A 16,283-nucleotide genomic window follows, 5' to 3' on the forward strand; every position below is an offset into this window, starting at 1 on the left:
AAAGTCACTTTATGGTCCTGGTCTCAAGGCAAGCAGGTACAATCTTCCTTCGTCAGACAGCAGAGCTGTTCCAAATTTTCTGAGGTCCTGGACTGTTCTCCTTTCAGGTCATAGGCATGCCACTTTTATACCAAGTGCCAGCCTGTGGATAGGGGAAAATCTCTTTGTCAAACCCTCAAATGGGTTACGGTCAGTTCTTTCCTTGGGTCTGGCTCCAGTCTGTCTAGAGACAAAGGGTAGCCAAGCCCAGGTGTGAGCTGCAATTGTCAGTGGCAGGGTATGCATTTTCTGGAGCTAGGAAGTGGCTAGGTACAGCGTTTGGGCTACCATTTGAATCTCAGGAAGGGACAGGGTACAACCTCCAAGGACATCCTGTGGGGCACATTCTTCCCCACAGTCAAGGCTATTTTGTCCACGAACTGGGAGGAATACACATCAAACCACAGGAGGGCAATTAACAGTCAGGTTACCCTTGACACTGAAAGGCACACTTGCCTTAGGCAGGAAAAGGCCAACTTTCTAAAAGTGGCATTTTCTAAATAGTCATATAACACCAGACTTCACTATTAAAGAGGATTTTAAATTACAATTAAAAAGAGTGGAAGAAGAATTTATTTTCTAGCTATTCCTAGACTGAGATTAACACTTATTAAATGTAATATTGCAAACCAATGTTAGTCAATCAGCAGGTAGCCTTGCCACAGTGAAAAACAACTTTGGAGATTTTTCACTGCCAGGGCATGTACAACTTTCAAATAAACATGTACTACTTTTTAATAGCACGCGCCCTGCCCTATGAACATTCAGGGTTGCCTTCTAAGTATTAGAAAGTAAGGTTTAGGTATGGCAAAAGTTTAATTTAAAATTGCACAGGGCGGGGGGGGGGACATAATGAGTGCTGCAGCCCTCCCGCCCCCCAATAGCACTCAATTTACAGGCTGTGGATACATGTAGTACAATGTACTAGGGACCTATAAGTAAATTAAATGTACCCATCAGGTATGTATCAATTTTACCAGGTTTTAAAAGGAAGAGCACAAGCACTTGACCCCTGGTTAGCAGAGGTAAAGTGCCCACAGTCCGGATGCAAATAAAAATGAGTTCAGTAAATATCCAACAGACTCCATTTTTAGGTCTCGCCTTGCGCTGGATCACATGCGCTCCTCGCCCGCGAGAGCTATAGTCAACAAGTCTGTTTCAGGAAGGGGACTCTAGCCCAGCCCCTCATTTTCATTGGGTAGCGTCAGCGTTTATGTTCAACGCTGGCTTCCAATTGAAAAGGAGGGTTTTTGGTTGCCGCACTTTGGCTTTTTTGGACGGCCCCCAAGGTTGCCTGCATAATGGCTGTTGTGACAACGTTTCTTATCAGAAGCTTTGTCACACTGCCTTGCACGCGCCAGTCGGCTCTCTTATTGGTTGGCAACTAGCAAATAAGTACTGTGATTGGTGGACCTTGTCAACAAAAAAAAAGAGCCTACGGTGCATGCTGCAGGAGCGCACCACGCGATGTTCAGCCTTCGGGTCTTAGTGCGGCTGCCGGCCCGTCCCAAATTCTCTTTGCTTGTTTAATTGTTGTTTTCCGCCCATCGCGGAACTCCATCGGCACTTCCTCCCTGTCTGCACTCCACCCCTCAGTGTGTACGGCAAAGCAAGCAAAGTTACTAGTTTCTCTGGGAGACCTCTCATTGATTGTTTGGATTGCTAGTTTGTTACTATATGCTTGTTACGCTACTTTGTTTTATATGCTTAATGTGAGTATGTGCACATGTTGTTAAGAAGCGGAGTTAAATAAGACGTCCTTTGTGGACAGCGCCCGCTCTCCGCAGATGAGAACCCCCTGCCCCCCACCCCCTCCTTCTTGTGTGTACAATTGCACCGTGGGCAGCGCCGTCCTCAGGACAAAAAACATTCCAGGTTATTCCTGGACAAACGGACGTGTCCGCTTTCGCCACCCTTTTAAATGCCACTTTATTTTGGGTCATAATTCTCAGTTTTTGCTCTGCTCTGTCAAAAGACCCAAGGAGACTGATAGATGTACTGTTTCGGTCTTAGCACGGGTCTAAACTGTGCCAGTGGATAGCTAGTGCACTCTAGCTGCCCGATGGCCCCATGTCAGGCGTGACACCGTGAGCAAGTACCGGCTTTCCAACCACCATCGGTTTGTTTTTTGAGCGTATCACAACACTGTTAAATGTGGAACTACACGTACCAGAATGCAAGGGCAGTGGCTAAAAACCGAGGACTGTCTAAACGTACAACCCCTGACCTGGGTCCGCTTGGAGGCCACCGCACGTTCCCGCTGCAAATGCATATTTGTGTGCTGACCTAGTAGATGGGTGGCGGGAGGGAGGGGGGTGCCTTTTCCTGATTTCTAGAATTACTCTAACCTCAACCTATTGGCACAGAAGCACAATATTTAATTCTTGCAGTGAGATTAACTTTTTATATTTTCATATATCATTTTTAAATGCAGACTTTAAAGAGGGATCGGCTTTGCATTGTGTATTGATTAAGAAAAGCGATGACTTGAACTTTAGAATATATCGAGATCTACAGCTCACTAAACGTGGTCTCAAAGAGCCATGTCTTCCACTGCACTGGGCATCTAGTCTAACAACCGTGTGTCCATATACTGAGCTACGCTATGCCATGCATGAAGTGATGGCTATGAACGGCACATTATACACATCTACAGATTCATATTTAAAGAGATAGGTGATAATTGTATTGAATATATACATTTGGTGGAATCTTTGTTTTTATTAATATTTGACTATGCATGTCGTTTGTAGGTACTTATTTTAATAGCAGGCCCGTATGAAGCTGAATAGATAATAGATAATCTCTTCTACCGCAACAGCAAACATTATAGGCCTGGGTTCACATAGCCTCGAGGGTCGTGGGGCATGTGGCAATTTGTTTTGGGGAAAGATTGCATATGTAGGCTTGAGTCGCGTGGGGCTTATTTCGTTTACATTTATTCGTTTGCATTTCGAAGCACGTACGTTTTGTTTCTTCTAGTGCTTGCTTGTTTTGTCTGAGGTAGCAGTCCTTGTGGCGGGAGGGAAGGGTGGGGAGGTTTGGGATGCAGGACGGAGGAAGAGGGCGTGACCACGCTCCAGACTCAAACAACCGTCCCATGCTGCCCCCAGACCTGCAGAGCCACTGTTTGAAAAAACAGCATCCCCCTCGGAGGTACCCTCTGTTCCGGTCACCAAGTGAGGCCGCCGTCACCTGGAGACACAGCCAGGGCCATTAATTGTGCTCCCGGTGCCCTCCCTGCCCAGACTTGTGTTTTCTCCCAGTCCAGACGTGTGCTTCTTTCTCTCTCAAACCCCAGACTGTCTGGCAGGGGACGGCTTACCTGCTTGGATATGGGCAATCCGAGCCCTATTCACAGCTGCTTTCCTTGCTAGGAGTAATATTTTATGTGCATGCACCACCCTTTTCCTGTTTACAGCAGTTTACGAAGAGCTCAGGTGTGTACACAGAAAAGCTTTTAAGAAGTTCGGACTCGCGATCAGAAAGAAACCAAAGCGCGCTGGATCGGGTGTCACACAGGGATGGACGGAGAAACTAACGAATGTTATCGCATCCAAACATTGCCTTCGAATCGAACAAAGTAATACAAGCAGAAGTGAAAATAGTGACTGTTGAACCGATACAAAACATACACTATAAATAGAAAACAAAAAACAATACCATTCCCAATAAAATTGCTTTAACTTTAACAATGGCGAGACCTATTGCATTTCCAATGCTTGTCCAATAAAGACTCCAGCTTTCAAAACAAGGAAAAAGTCACTGCTCATTCGCTCTTTTTTGTGGATGGTGTAATGGTAAAAGTACAAAGTCTGTGAAGTAACCCTATTTGACTGTAAGCAATACACAATGGTCTGAAGTTCCTCTCTCATGTCTGAAAAAACCCTTAATTTGCCACTGAATGGTGCAGCGTAATTAGAAAGGGAGAGGAATGTCCAAGCAGTTGCTATTTCGTAGCAGAGGAGACTTTTCCCCGAGTTCTCCTGCCTCTCAAGCTTGAAATTCTCAAAGTTCTTCCCTGCTGCTAAAACAGTTATTATGCCTGCTGTGGGCATGTCCAGTTCGACTAAAAAGGTAGATTCTGTCTTTTCACAGGAGAACATGTCTGTGTGCATTTGTAATAACTGGTGATGTTTTGTAACGCGATTTGGGTCGTTCCTGATTTTTTCAGGCATTTCCTCCACCTTGGACCACAGATGTGATCACAATGAAGAATCACATTTTGTTTCTGAACTATTGGCCCATGCCTAAGAACGTGCAAACAAAAGTCACAACTCGGATGAATTTGTCAACATGCTGCATCTGGTAAGTTTGGCAGTACGTTGTATGAAAAATGATATGCATCTGTAAAGTATTCCAATATTGCAGATCACGGTGTTCTTTTTTGAAATAATATGCACCTTACTACCAACTTGTTTCTAAAATTGGCATGGAGGTGGCCATCACCCACTCTAGGTTAGTATGAGACCTCCTGGAATCCTCACCATGGTCCAATGGCCCGGAGTCCACTTTATGAACTTGGCCCAACTGCCAGGTTGTCCAGTGGTCGCTTATCTTCTTGAGAGACCTGCTGTGCCCTAATGACAGGCCTCAACAACAGGAAACAGTCCTGGGTGCACAGTCGCCAGATAAATCATACTCTCACTTCCACCATGTCCAACTCCTTCTAAAGAAGGTGTCAGCTTCCCTAGGTCCACTGTAGGTGCTGGGCTGCTCTGTGGTAAAAAGTCGAGGAACGCAGAAAAGAAAGGAAGGAATCAGATTTTTGTAAAGGCCTCAACTTGAGAGCTTAGACATATCATACCCATTGCCTGTTAAAAGCACTCCCTTGTGTCAAGATTTGGAATCAAAGAGGCCTTCTTTCCTAGATCTATTTACATACTGGCTTTCTCCTCAGATTCCGGTCTGAATTGCATCACCATGTCAACAGAACACAATGGCTCAAATGTTTTTTATACTGTATTTCCCATTTGTTTAGTTAAGTCATGATCCCTCTTGACTAAGACTAGAGAATTAGTCCACAACTCAGTAGTGCATGAAATAATGAAGTGCTCTCTCCCTGGAGCAAGTAAAGTAAATTGAATTGTATACTCTAATCCTCCAGCCCTGGGGTCACTTTGAACATTCTTCTTACCTTAAATAGATTCCTTTGAGTAGTGCTATCTGTAAAATGGACCCAACTCTGTCTCTCTTACCGTTTAGGCCCTTGAGCTTTGGCCTAATCTATTTTACAAACTCACCTATCTCATTTACTTATTTTGGTTGCACCAACACTCCGATCAGAACTTGTACTCTTTCCTCCCACTGAGGTAAACCCAAACACTGTCCAGTGCGACACATTCCAGGATCACATGACCAAGAGGGTTGGCGTTGCAACCCTTTCACACCCTCCGCCTCCCAAAAAAATCAATGTGCTTCAGTCTTAACTGCTTAAGTAAGTGTAAAGCAAAGCAAAATCATTCATCACGTTGAAGGTCAAGAGTACACCATCTGTATTTAAAACATATTTGCCTGGGTTTCATAAATAACAAGCACGGTCACAGCCAATAGGTCTCGCCCATGAGAGCTACTGGCGTTGGCAATGTTTTGTAGCCATGATTTAAAGCAGCCAAGATGATTTTCAGTGTGGCCAAAACTAATTTTAAAAAGCGCTAAGATGCAGCCAGGGCTAACATGCTGGCAGAATGGCACAAATCATTGCCAAAGTCGGCAATGCCCATCCATGCACTACGGTGTGAACACAGGCAATGGTACAGTCAACAGCCTCAAAGGCTTTGCCAATGCCTGTTAGCTCACAGCATCTCTGTGATTCTCAGAATAAATTAATCCCCCATGCAAGAAAATGAAAAAAAAATGCGACATTTAGCAAAAATCAGATAACAAAGAAACCAATTGCACCCGTGTCCATGTATTAGGGAAAATAATCTGAAAGCAGATAACATCTGTAAAGGCAGAGAACATCTGTTGTCACAAACATCCACTTCAGAGGAGAAAAGCGGGCTTCTTTGAAGTCCGAATGGTAATGTAAAACATAGCAATAAATGGCAAGCAGTTCAACAAGGACGGATGAAAAGAAGGAAATATAAAAGTAGCACCTCAATCACAGCGCAATCAGCAGAAGGACAGCAATCAATCTTAAGCAATCACTACTTGGTCCACGCTCTAGCCACAGGAAGAAGTGAAGCCAGCACGTGTTGGGCAATTAGAAGGCAACCAATAAAAGTAACAATAAAACCAACAAATATCAGGGCTGCAAGCCTCTTGTTGAATACAATATCTCTCGTAAGCGAGTGTGTAAGCAGCACATGCGCTTTCAAAGGTGAGACCTTAAAAAGGGGAATGGTATACTATTGTTCACCTTTAAATCTGGACATCTCAGTTGAAAGTGTTTAGTTGTTTATGGTTTTGCTCAATGTGATACCACATAGCTGTTTATGAGTCACAAGATTGCACTGAGCGTCCTCATGTTTTTGCTAGTACAGCGTCGACTTGACTGTGCAATTACTTTTAAACATCTATTTCAGCAATAGGGTGCCCACTATTGGTTCAGTGTAGTAGTGATGTTGATCTCATTTGTCTGCAAAAATATATTTTAGTCTGAAAGATAATGTTAATTAATCTTCAAGCATGCTTTCCATAATTGCTCTTACCTCCAGAATGTGTGCCTCTTTCTCTTGTTATTTTGAACTGTTGAATTACTCAGATATCAGGAGTGCAATAATGGCATGCACCCTATATACCGCATTTGGCTTCTTTGCTTTGATTATCTATTCATTTCTGTTATCTCTGGTGCCTCAATCTGTTCCTCTATTATCCCCTTGAGTGCGAGTGTCAGACAATGGCCGACACGCAATACATCCTCAAGTACGTGTCAGCCATTGGCAAATTCTGGGGAGGTGTATAAAGGCCCCTCTTATGTTCTGCACCAGTTACTTTATTTTATCCTCCGGCTGCTCAGGAAGAGCTTCCCGAGCCTCCCAAGTTGCGTTTTTGAGATTTTTATTTGCTGTTATGACGATCAGACATCATTACTGTAAAGTGAATGTAAAACGAGCCAATGGGCTTGTTTTATTTTCACTGAACCAGTGCTGGGGGGTAGGGGGGTACCCCCCCTCTTCCAAGCCCGGTTTGCTTTGGGAGAGGTATTGTAGGAAATGGGAGAATAGCCCCTTTCCAATGGTACCTATGCCCAGTCAATCCCTGCTTGGGGATCACCACAGCAGAGCGATCTGCAAGCAGGGATCTGCCGACTAGAACACCAGGAACAAGGGGGAGCGACCCCCTAGGCAATGGCTTGTGCTCCCCCATCACTCCTGAACAATTGAGTGTTTCTGCCCCATACCCCAGAGGTTGGATGGGGGTGATTACACACGATCGGGGTCAGAAAGCCCACCCGACACTAGAGAAACTATACAAATAGACAGAAGGGGTGGGGGTTGCATAGACCCATAGAGAAATTAATCAACAGTATTTCTGCCCATTCGGGGTGGGGGGTGGGGAGAACGTCCCCTACATACCAGGGAAATGTTTATAAATATAATGTACACAGGTGGGGTTGGCCACCATTGGCATGGCCATGCTTCCCCCTCTAGAAAATGCATCAACAGTCTTTCAGCCTGACGGAAGTGACCCTATTAGGGCCACCCGGGTCACTAGCGACCACCTCTCAGCCTTCTATACAAATGAGTCGGTCAGACAGTAGAGAATACAAACTAAGTATATTTATTCAGGTACTCTCAAGCAGAGTCCAGTCTGACAAGCCTCCTGGGATTGCTGCAGAGGGACTGACTTCAGCAAGCATGGTGATACATTATGTTCAATTCAGTACCAATAAGATACGCCCTGACTGGAAATTTCCAGTTGGAGACCGCTAGACAAAGAAGGTACAGAAGGATGAGTTTCGATCCTGTGACCGGGCGCACGCTATCTTAACTCCAAGGTTATTCTGCCTGTGCCCGCCGTGCTAAAGGTGGGAGCAGGCCTCTATCTAGTGGGAAAGGTATGCAGTAATAAGAATAGTGTATTCATTAGTACAGCAGGGCTCAGCCTTGTCTCCACCCCTAAAAAAAGGCAGCATCAGTCTTTCTGCCCCTGCCCCCCAGGGTGTCAGATCGGGTTGATTAGGTAGAAGGCGGGAGGGGGCGCAGCAGAAAACCCACTAAACACCAGGGAAATCTTGTACAAAAAAAAAAAAAAAAGGAAAAAAAATGTACACCGGTCGGTTGCCATGCTCTCACCCCAATAGGGCACAGGCAGTCTTTCCACCCCATGGGGATGGATGGGGAAATTACTCCAATTTGCTCCCCAAGGGGCAGACAGCACACTAAACACCACGGACTGCATTGATGCAGTGTGGTTTTTTTTGGGTGGGCATGGACCCATTCTCTTCCCCCACCCTAAGGCCCAATAGACTGTCTTCCCTCCCCTGGGATGGATAAGAATAATGACCCCTAATGTGCTTCGCCGAGGGAAAGAATGCCCACTAAACACCAGGGATTTTCAAAACAGATCCAAACGGAGAGCGCTGGCCTACCCAGGCATTGAGGCATACCCAGCCTCAGAAGAGGCAATAGTGTCTTTCTGCCCTGCTGGGGACAGGTAGGAGGTTTCTCTCAACTGGGGAGGTTGCTCCAAATATGTCCTCTGGGTAGAGGGGTAAAAAGTCCACCTGACACCAGGATGTTTGCACTTGGGGGCCAAAAGAAAGTGGTGTGGGTATTGCACTCTGCTTTGTCCCATGCGTGACCAATGCCAGAGTGCAACATGTGTACCCCTTTCTTTTGCCCCAAAGGCAAAATCCCTGATGCCAGGTGGACTTTCTACGCCCCCTCCCCCGCAGGAGGCAGATTTGGGGCAACCTCCCCATTTGAGACAAACCAAACCTCCCATCTGCCCCCAGGGTGTGGTAGACCCTATTGCCCCTTCTGGGACAGGGGTGTAGCTCGATGCCAGGATAGGCCACACCCTCCTTTTCTTTGTTTTGGCACCATTTTGATATTTACGGTCTGTAATGGGCTTTCTGCCCCCTACTGCAAATTGAAAACAAACCCCATGTTTGGCATTGCAGGGGTGCAGAAAAACTGGTTTATTACATTTGGTGTGGGGTTTGGCCAATTGCAGATTTTCTGTTACCCCTGCCACCACCTCCCCCCACCCCCACTCCCACCCCACCCCACCCCCACCAACCCACCCCCAGCTAGACAGGGAGTCTGCCTTCCATTTGCCCCGGAGGGTGCAGAAATCCCACTACACAGTGGGGGATTCAAAATGGCACCAAACAAAACATAGCAAGCATTGTCATAGCCAATAGAGCTCGCCTTTGAAGTATTTAGTTATGCAGCACAATATCCTTTGTGCAACAACATCAACTGTTGCTTGGCTAAACACTTATAAGTTCCCAACGACGAGACCTATTGGTTATGCCAATACTGGTTATGTATGCTGTAAAATGTAGTACACATGCAAAGTTGGGAAAACAAGAAAATAATATAAACATTTCAACTTATGCATGCTTCAAGGAGGCATAAGATTCTGGTGCAAATTCATGTCTACCAATGATTGGAGACAGTGATTTGCATCAAACCCCATGGGTGGATGCATTGGAACGCCGCCTTGATACAAAATAATACAATGCAGCACATTTCACAACTTTGTGATAACATCACAACAATGCAACTTCCCTTACACGTGGCATTTTGGTGAATCAGAGCCCAAGGAGAGGACGAGGGAAAGCTGGTTCCCTCACCAGCACCCAAAGGAGAATTCCAGGTGGGAGAGGACTGGTGCCAGACGACATGGGCTCTGTGGCTCAAAGTCGTTAACTTGGAGGGTTTAGCCCTTGGGTGCCACGTTATAAAAGCTCAGAGTACCTTGGCCTCCAATAATTTAGGAGTGGAGGCGGAGCTAATATTCCCACCCAGACTGTCACTGGACTTGGCTGACAGTGGAAGCAGTGTCTTTCCGTGACTGTGAGCAGCATGGATGAGAATGTTAAACAATGCAGGGGAGCCTCAGATCTGGTTTCAAGAGACTGATTTCTGAAAGACTAGGTCTTAGAGCGATTCACGTATGCAAAGACTGCTGGAGGTGGGGGTGTCAGAGACACCTGGCTGCTATTGTAATCCTCTGACAGAGAGATAGCACATAAATCACATAACGTGTGTTCTCCGCTTTGAAAAAAATCCCTTTTCAATGTATCCAAAAAAAGGGCCAGGCGAGTTATATGACCGGAGAATGGTGCCGCCAACAATGTGGTGAACTTAGCACCCATGGTTCTGCCCTCATATTTCAGCTACAACTTTCCCCCCAAAAAAATTTCAGTTCAATCACTTCAACAAAGTTCTAGGTGGGCAAGAATATAAAAGTCTGAGGATTTACCTTGGAACTTTTTTAGTGGGCAGTGCATTTCAAAAGATTTAGGAGATGTTTCTTGTATTTACCAATTCTTTATTATTATGTGCAGCAACAAGGAGAGGAAGTGTAAAGTGCCAGTTTAATGCTTTACTATTGGCATAGCCTGAAGACAAATAGAATTTAAACATGTGTTATGCTAATGGTATGTGTATTTGTAAAGGGCACTTCTACCACACGCGGTGGTATCCTGGCGCCGAGCAGGTATGCTTCTAAAAGAAGATACATTTTTAAACAAGTTTTCTAGATAATCTTGAATCTCCTGTTTTTCCCTCTATAAGCCATACTATCAGCGACACCTTTCAGTCCTTTTGGCCAAGTAAAACAAACTCGCCTATATGTAGCAAAGGTAACCTAACAAAACGTGGAATAGGGCGGTAGTGTGTATCGTAACCTAGCTTAACGTGAAGTGACATGACGGCGCAATATTGACCGCTTTTGTCAACCACTGGTCTGTTATTGCACCATTCACGTTTTTCTATAGCGCACTACAGCATGCAACATGGGGCAGTGGGTCAGCCCACATCAGGCACTGGCTAACTTCACTTTGATCGATGACCTCCTTGTGAAAAAAAGAATAACATCCACACACAAAGCAGTTTCCATCAGTGCCTTTGACTACCATGGCAATGCATGTTTTTTTTTAGATCAAAGAATAGATTTGCTTTTATCCACTTTTTTGAAATAAAATGCTGGCAACCCACCATGGTGGTGGCTGGGGAGCTGGCAAGGGCCACGGGGGCCTTTGGGTTACCCCCAACATTAAAAACTGAGTGGGTACACAGGGTTGGGACAGGGGTAGCCAAACAAAAATAGGTTTAAAAATGTAAGCTAAAAAGGGAATAATAAATGAGTGGAAGGAAAAACTAGTTTATTACTCTTTGTTCCATTGAAAGAATACCCCATAATGCCCTATAGGGCATTTATCTAGAATGCTTTTTAGGTCTCGCCTACGCAGCGTGCTTGCGCTGCTTAGGAAAAACACCTTTAGCCTTCGGCACAGCTTAGGGGACAAAAACGTGCACGTGTTGCATTGCTTTGAATGGCAACGCATGCACGTTTGGCGATTCCCGTGCGGAAGCGAGCAGCGCCATCTGGTAGCAATTAACGCGCTCGCTCCCGCAAGGGAAATGCTGCGCATCCCTGCTCTCGGCCGCACTCCCCCCCACTTGTGAGCACGAGGGGCACGCGCGCTTGTTACTCTTGGTTTCTACTGCAGCCAAGACCAGTAAATCGGTGGTTCTGTTTCTGACATTGTCGCAATTTTTCTGGTTCCTTTCTTGTGATAGAGTAATGATAAGAAGGAAGGCCTGCACGGTTGGACCTTCTCAGCAGAGGTCTTCCTGTCACCAGTGCTGTACACCACTGGTGCGACTACCTGGCATGGCTTATTAGGCCTCTCATCCTTCCGAGAGCGATAAGACTTTTCTTGGCGGTGGTGCACACTTATGTGGAAAGAAATTTCCACAGCATGATTTGGTTTGTTTCATAATCTTTATTTCGAAAAGTTTGTTTCAATAATTACACTTGCATTACATTGCCTACACGTTTCGAGTTGACATTCTTCATCAGGGTAAATTATGTTTTCACAAGTATTTGATGAAACAGAATTTCGAGTAAACTGTTTTATATAGTCAGATTCCTGGACCCTGCTTGGTTGGTAGTGTCAGATGTAGTTTGGGTTCTGTTGAGGGGGGTGTAAGAGTTTCCAAGACGCGCTTCTCACATGATCTAGTGAACGTCGCAGTGTATAAGCATAACGTACTGTTGAGAGTGTGAACAATAGGTACAGTTGATTCATAACATGCCTTTTTAATGCGTTTGAATTTTTTGGATGCAAATATTTGCTATTTGCCCTCAAAAAGTTGGTTCAGCGCGCTCAAAGGCAGAGGAATGCCCCAACCACCTTCAGAGCCTGGGGGTGGTCTCCATACAGTCCACCCAAGGGCAAAAACCCGAACTTGTTATAAGTGTCCCAGAAAAAAAGGTGCCCGGACTACATCATGTGGGCAAACAAAATGGTGTGACGTCATGCATGCTTTGATGAATCGAGCCCTGATTTCGTGGAAAACACATGAACGCACGGGCAAAACTAACAATGGTGTTGGACTTGGGGCCAAGGAGCGCCAAGCGACGCCACTGGGTGCATATCTCTGAAAAGTTGGTCTCCTCTCATTAAAAACAGAGGGTTGGCGTGTGGGAGTACTGGCGGGGCTGGGGAGGCAGAGTCACTCATCCGAGGGGCACTTTCTGGAAAGCCAAGACGTGGCGGGCTGCAAGATGGTGCCCGCAGGCCCACGGGGGATATGAATGTCAATTAATCGCACTCCCGGGCTTTGCTGCTCCGAAATTACTGTCAGAATAATGGATGTTGAGCAAATGTCAAGCTTTTGTTAATGCTTCTGTTATTTGGCGCTTATCTAGCGTGATCAATAAGAGGAGCGGGCCGCTTGGCTGCTGTGGCATGTCTCATTGAGATGCTGATGAGAGGGGTGCCTGGGGAGCGGGGTGCCGGCCCCTCCCCGCCCAGGTAGCCTCGTGCGGGGCTGACCGTGACTCGCCAATTACCGGTGGGCTTCTGATTCGAATTGGGGAGAAGCCATTCCTGCAGCCGGCTCCACGGACTGGTAATTGAGCCCTTGAAAGGGATGCTGCAGGCCGAGCCGTGCCCGGACAAAGGGCACATTAACCCAGATCAGGCTGGTTATTGCAACCAGAATATCACTTTTGGCATGCTTCGGGGACTTTTATCTCTTTAGAAGCAGCGCGCCTCTGCAGACCTGCCCTGGCATCAGGGATCTGGGTGCGGTAATGGCACACTCAGACACAGGCTGGGCATCTGTGAGGCCAGCAGTGGAACACAGCAAGTGGGGCATTAATGGCAGACTGAGCATCTGGTTACAGTAGTGGCTCACAACAATGCACTTAGCTTCTAGGCATGGTAATGGCGCATGATAGGAGAGAAGGCTGCATTAGTGGCACATGGCAAAACATAAAATGTCTCTTACTGTGTGGCAGTACCAGGCAGACATGCCTAACCTATGTGTTATGGCATTGTGGCGGCAGATAGCATGAGATCTCTCGGCATCCGGGCACACTAGCGGCACACAGTGCTTCTAGGCACTGTAATGGTGCATGATAGAAGAGAAGACTGAATTAGTGGCACAGTGTCCGACTGAGCAACTGGGCATAGAAGCAGACATGACATCTTGGCACCTGGGAGCAGCATGAGAGTAGGCATCTGGTGGAGTAGTGACATAGGACAAAAGACTAGTATCTGGGCAGTGCAGTGGCACAAATTAATACACAGATTGTCCATTTGGACACAGTCGAGGCACACAGGAGAAGACAGACTAGGCATCTGGGCACAGTGGTGGCACACAGCACGAACAGTACAAGTCCTCTGGGCATAGCAGTGACCCACAGAGCCACGCTAGACAATTGGGCACAATAATATCACACAGCAAGTGGCATACTAGGTATCTGGGCGTCATAGCGGCACACGGCAGGAGCCAGACTAGGCATTTGGGCACAGTAGTGGTACACAGCAAAATTTAGAGTAGGTTTCCGGGTGAAGTAAAGACACAGCAAGTGGGAAGCTAAGCATCTGGGCACAGTAGTAGTAGGGGTAAATAGGCGGGTCAGAAGGGATTAAAGGTGTGAGGCGGAAGCGGAGGACATGCCGCAGACAGCTCCTGTGCATAGTTCTTCCCTGGACTACCCACAAGTCCAAAACCACCAGTGTTGTGTTTACAGGGAGATGCTGGTCCCAGATGAAGGATTGTGATGCAGGGACCGACAGGAACTTCAGCTTCCTTTAGGTTCCTGTGCGCCTCCCCCTTCTCCAGAGCAGTCCCTCCACCTCCCTTAAAGTTGGAGCCCTTAGTGTTGCAGCTTGCCGGCCAGCTCCTATGTCCCTCCTCAACCTGTGTCTTTCTGGCTGTTTCCAAGCTCAGCGACTCCAGTGCCTCTCCTTGGCTGCCTTATATCTCTCTGGGTATGACAGCTCTCTCTCCATCCTGTGTCTGTCTGAATATAGCCATATTTCTCTGACTGGTCCTAGATCTCAAAACTACACTTTCAATCAATCAATCAATCAATCAAAGACATTTGTAGAGCGCACTACTTACCCGGAGGGTCTCAAGGCGCTTGGGGGGGGGTGGGGGCGCTGCTACTGCTCGAACAGCCAGGTCTTGAGCTTCTTCCTGAAGGAGAGGTGGTCTTGGGTCAGGCGCAGGTCGGTCGGGAGGGAGTTCCAGGTCTTGGCGGCCAGGTAGGAGAAGGACCTTCCTCCTGTTGTCGCTCTTCGGATGCGGGGGACGGCGGCGAGGGCGTGGTTGGTCGATCGGAGGTGGCGTTTGGGGGCGTAGAAGTTGAGGCGGTTGTTGAGGTAGCTCGGGCCTTGGTCGTGTAGGGCTTTGTGTGCGTGGGTGAGGAGACGGAAGGTGATTCTCTTGTTGACGGGGAGCCAGTGCAGGTCTCTTAGATGTCCTGAGATGTGGCTGCGTCGGGGGATGTCGAGGATCAGTCTGGCTGAGGCGTTCTGGATCCGCTGGAGTCTCTTCTGGAGCTTGGCGGTGGTTCCGGCGTAGAGGGCGTTGCCGTAGTCCAGTCGGCTGGTGACAAGGGCCTGGGTGACCGTCTTCCTGGTCTCGGTGGGGATCCACCGGAAGATCTTCCGTAGCATTTGTATGTCTCATTGATCGTTCTCCGCCCTGTATCTCTCTGGCTGTCTCTCAGTCAGTCAAAATACTTTATTGCGATAACTTAATATCATATAAAGACAATGGCAAGATACATATTACACAAAAATACATATACAAGAAATTCATGCATAAAAACAGTTAAAAACAGTAAAAATAAGATCCACACTGCGTATTTACAATTCATATCAGCGTGGATTATAAAGTGCAAGAGCGCTAAAACTAAGTACAACTACTACTAAAAAAGGAAAACTCCAGCAGGACAGACGTAACAAGGACCAAATATGCCCTGATTAAAAACCATGATCTAGAACAAAGTGCCTTAATGTAGTGCATAGTCTATGCTGCTTAAGGGGGTAACCACATTTTTTAATCTAATATTCCTGCTCCTGATGGCACTCACCAGGAAACTAGCCACATAAAACATGATCCTGGGTGTCTGTAAAAGCTGTAAGAAAATAAGGGCAGGTTTAACTTGAATGAAACCCTCCGTCTTAAGAATTGGCACTATGAACTTTCTCCTAGCATCATTGTAGTGACTACAAAACATCACAAAGTGCATAGTATTTTGTTCGGAGAAGTGATCACAAGAACATGGTAACGCCTTTTCTGGAGTGCTCCAAACAGGATAAAAACCAAGGTTAAAATGAATCAAGTTCATGCGAAAACAAGTTAAAATAAACCTGTGGTAGGGGTGAGTCACCACATTCAAATAATTTTCTGGGCCGTCAGGTATGAGTAACATTAGACTAGTCCTGACACTAACTTTTCTTAGCTCACACTCTTCTCTCTCCAAAGATAAAAGCTCTCTCATCGCACATTTTGTAAGTGCGATATCTTCAAATGTTATAGATCCTATTTCAGAATAAAGCTCTGGCCTCCCCAGCCTGGAAAAGCTATCCTTGATGTAAGTCAGCCACTTGATGTTATTGGCTTTGTCCAAACACAAACAATCTTTCAAAATAATATGGTTTAAGGGAATTTCATCATTGAGCCACAACCTCAGCCTTGCTACTAGAGGTGCTATTTTTATCAAATCAATGATGTAACCTTCCCCTACTTCCATACGAACGGTGTAGGACGAGGTTGATTGCGGAACACCAAGGAGAGATCTAAAAAATTTGTTTT

General features: G+C 46.3%; 1 protein-coding gene across 1 annotated transcript in view; it reads right to left on the minus strand.

Moving 5' to 3' along the window:
* DAP (death associated protein) overlaps positions 1 to 16,283 on the minus strand; it is a 184,403-nt gene that overhangs the window by 135,511 nt on the left and 32,609 nt on the right. The window lies entirely within an intron of this gene.

The sequence above is a fragment of the Lissotriton helveticus genome, chromosome 4_1 (genome assembly GCF_964261635.1).
Source record: "Lissotriton helveticus chromosome 4_1, aLisHel1.1, whole genome shotgun sequence".
In the NCBI taxonomy this organism is placed as follows: Eukaryota; Metazoa; Chordata; class Amphibia; order Caudata; family Salamandridae; genus Lissotriton; species Lissotriton helveticus.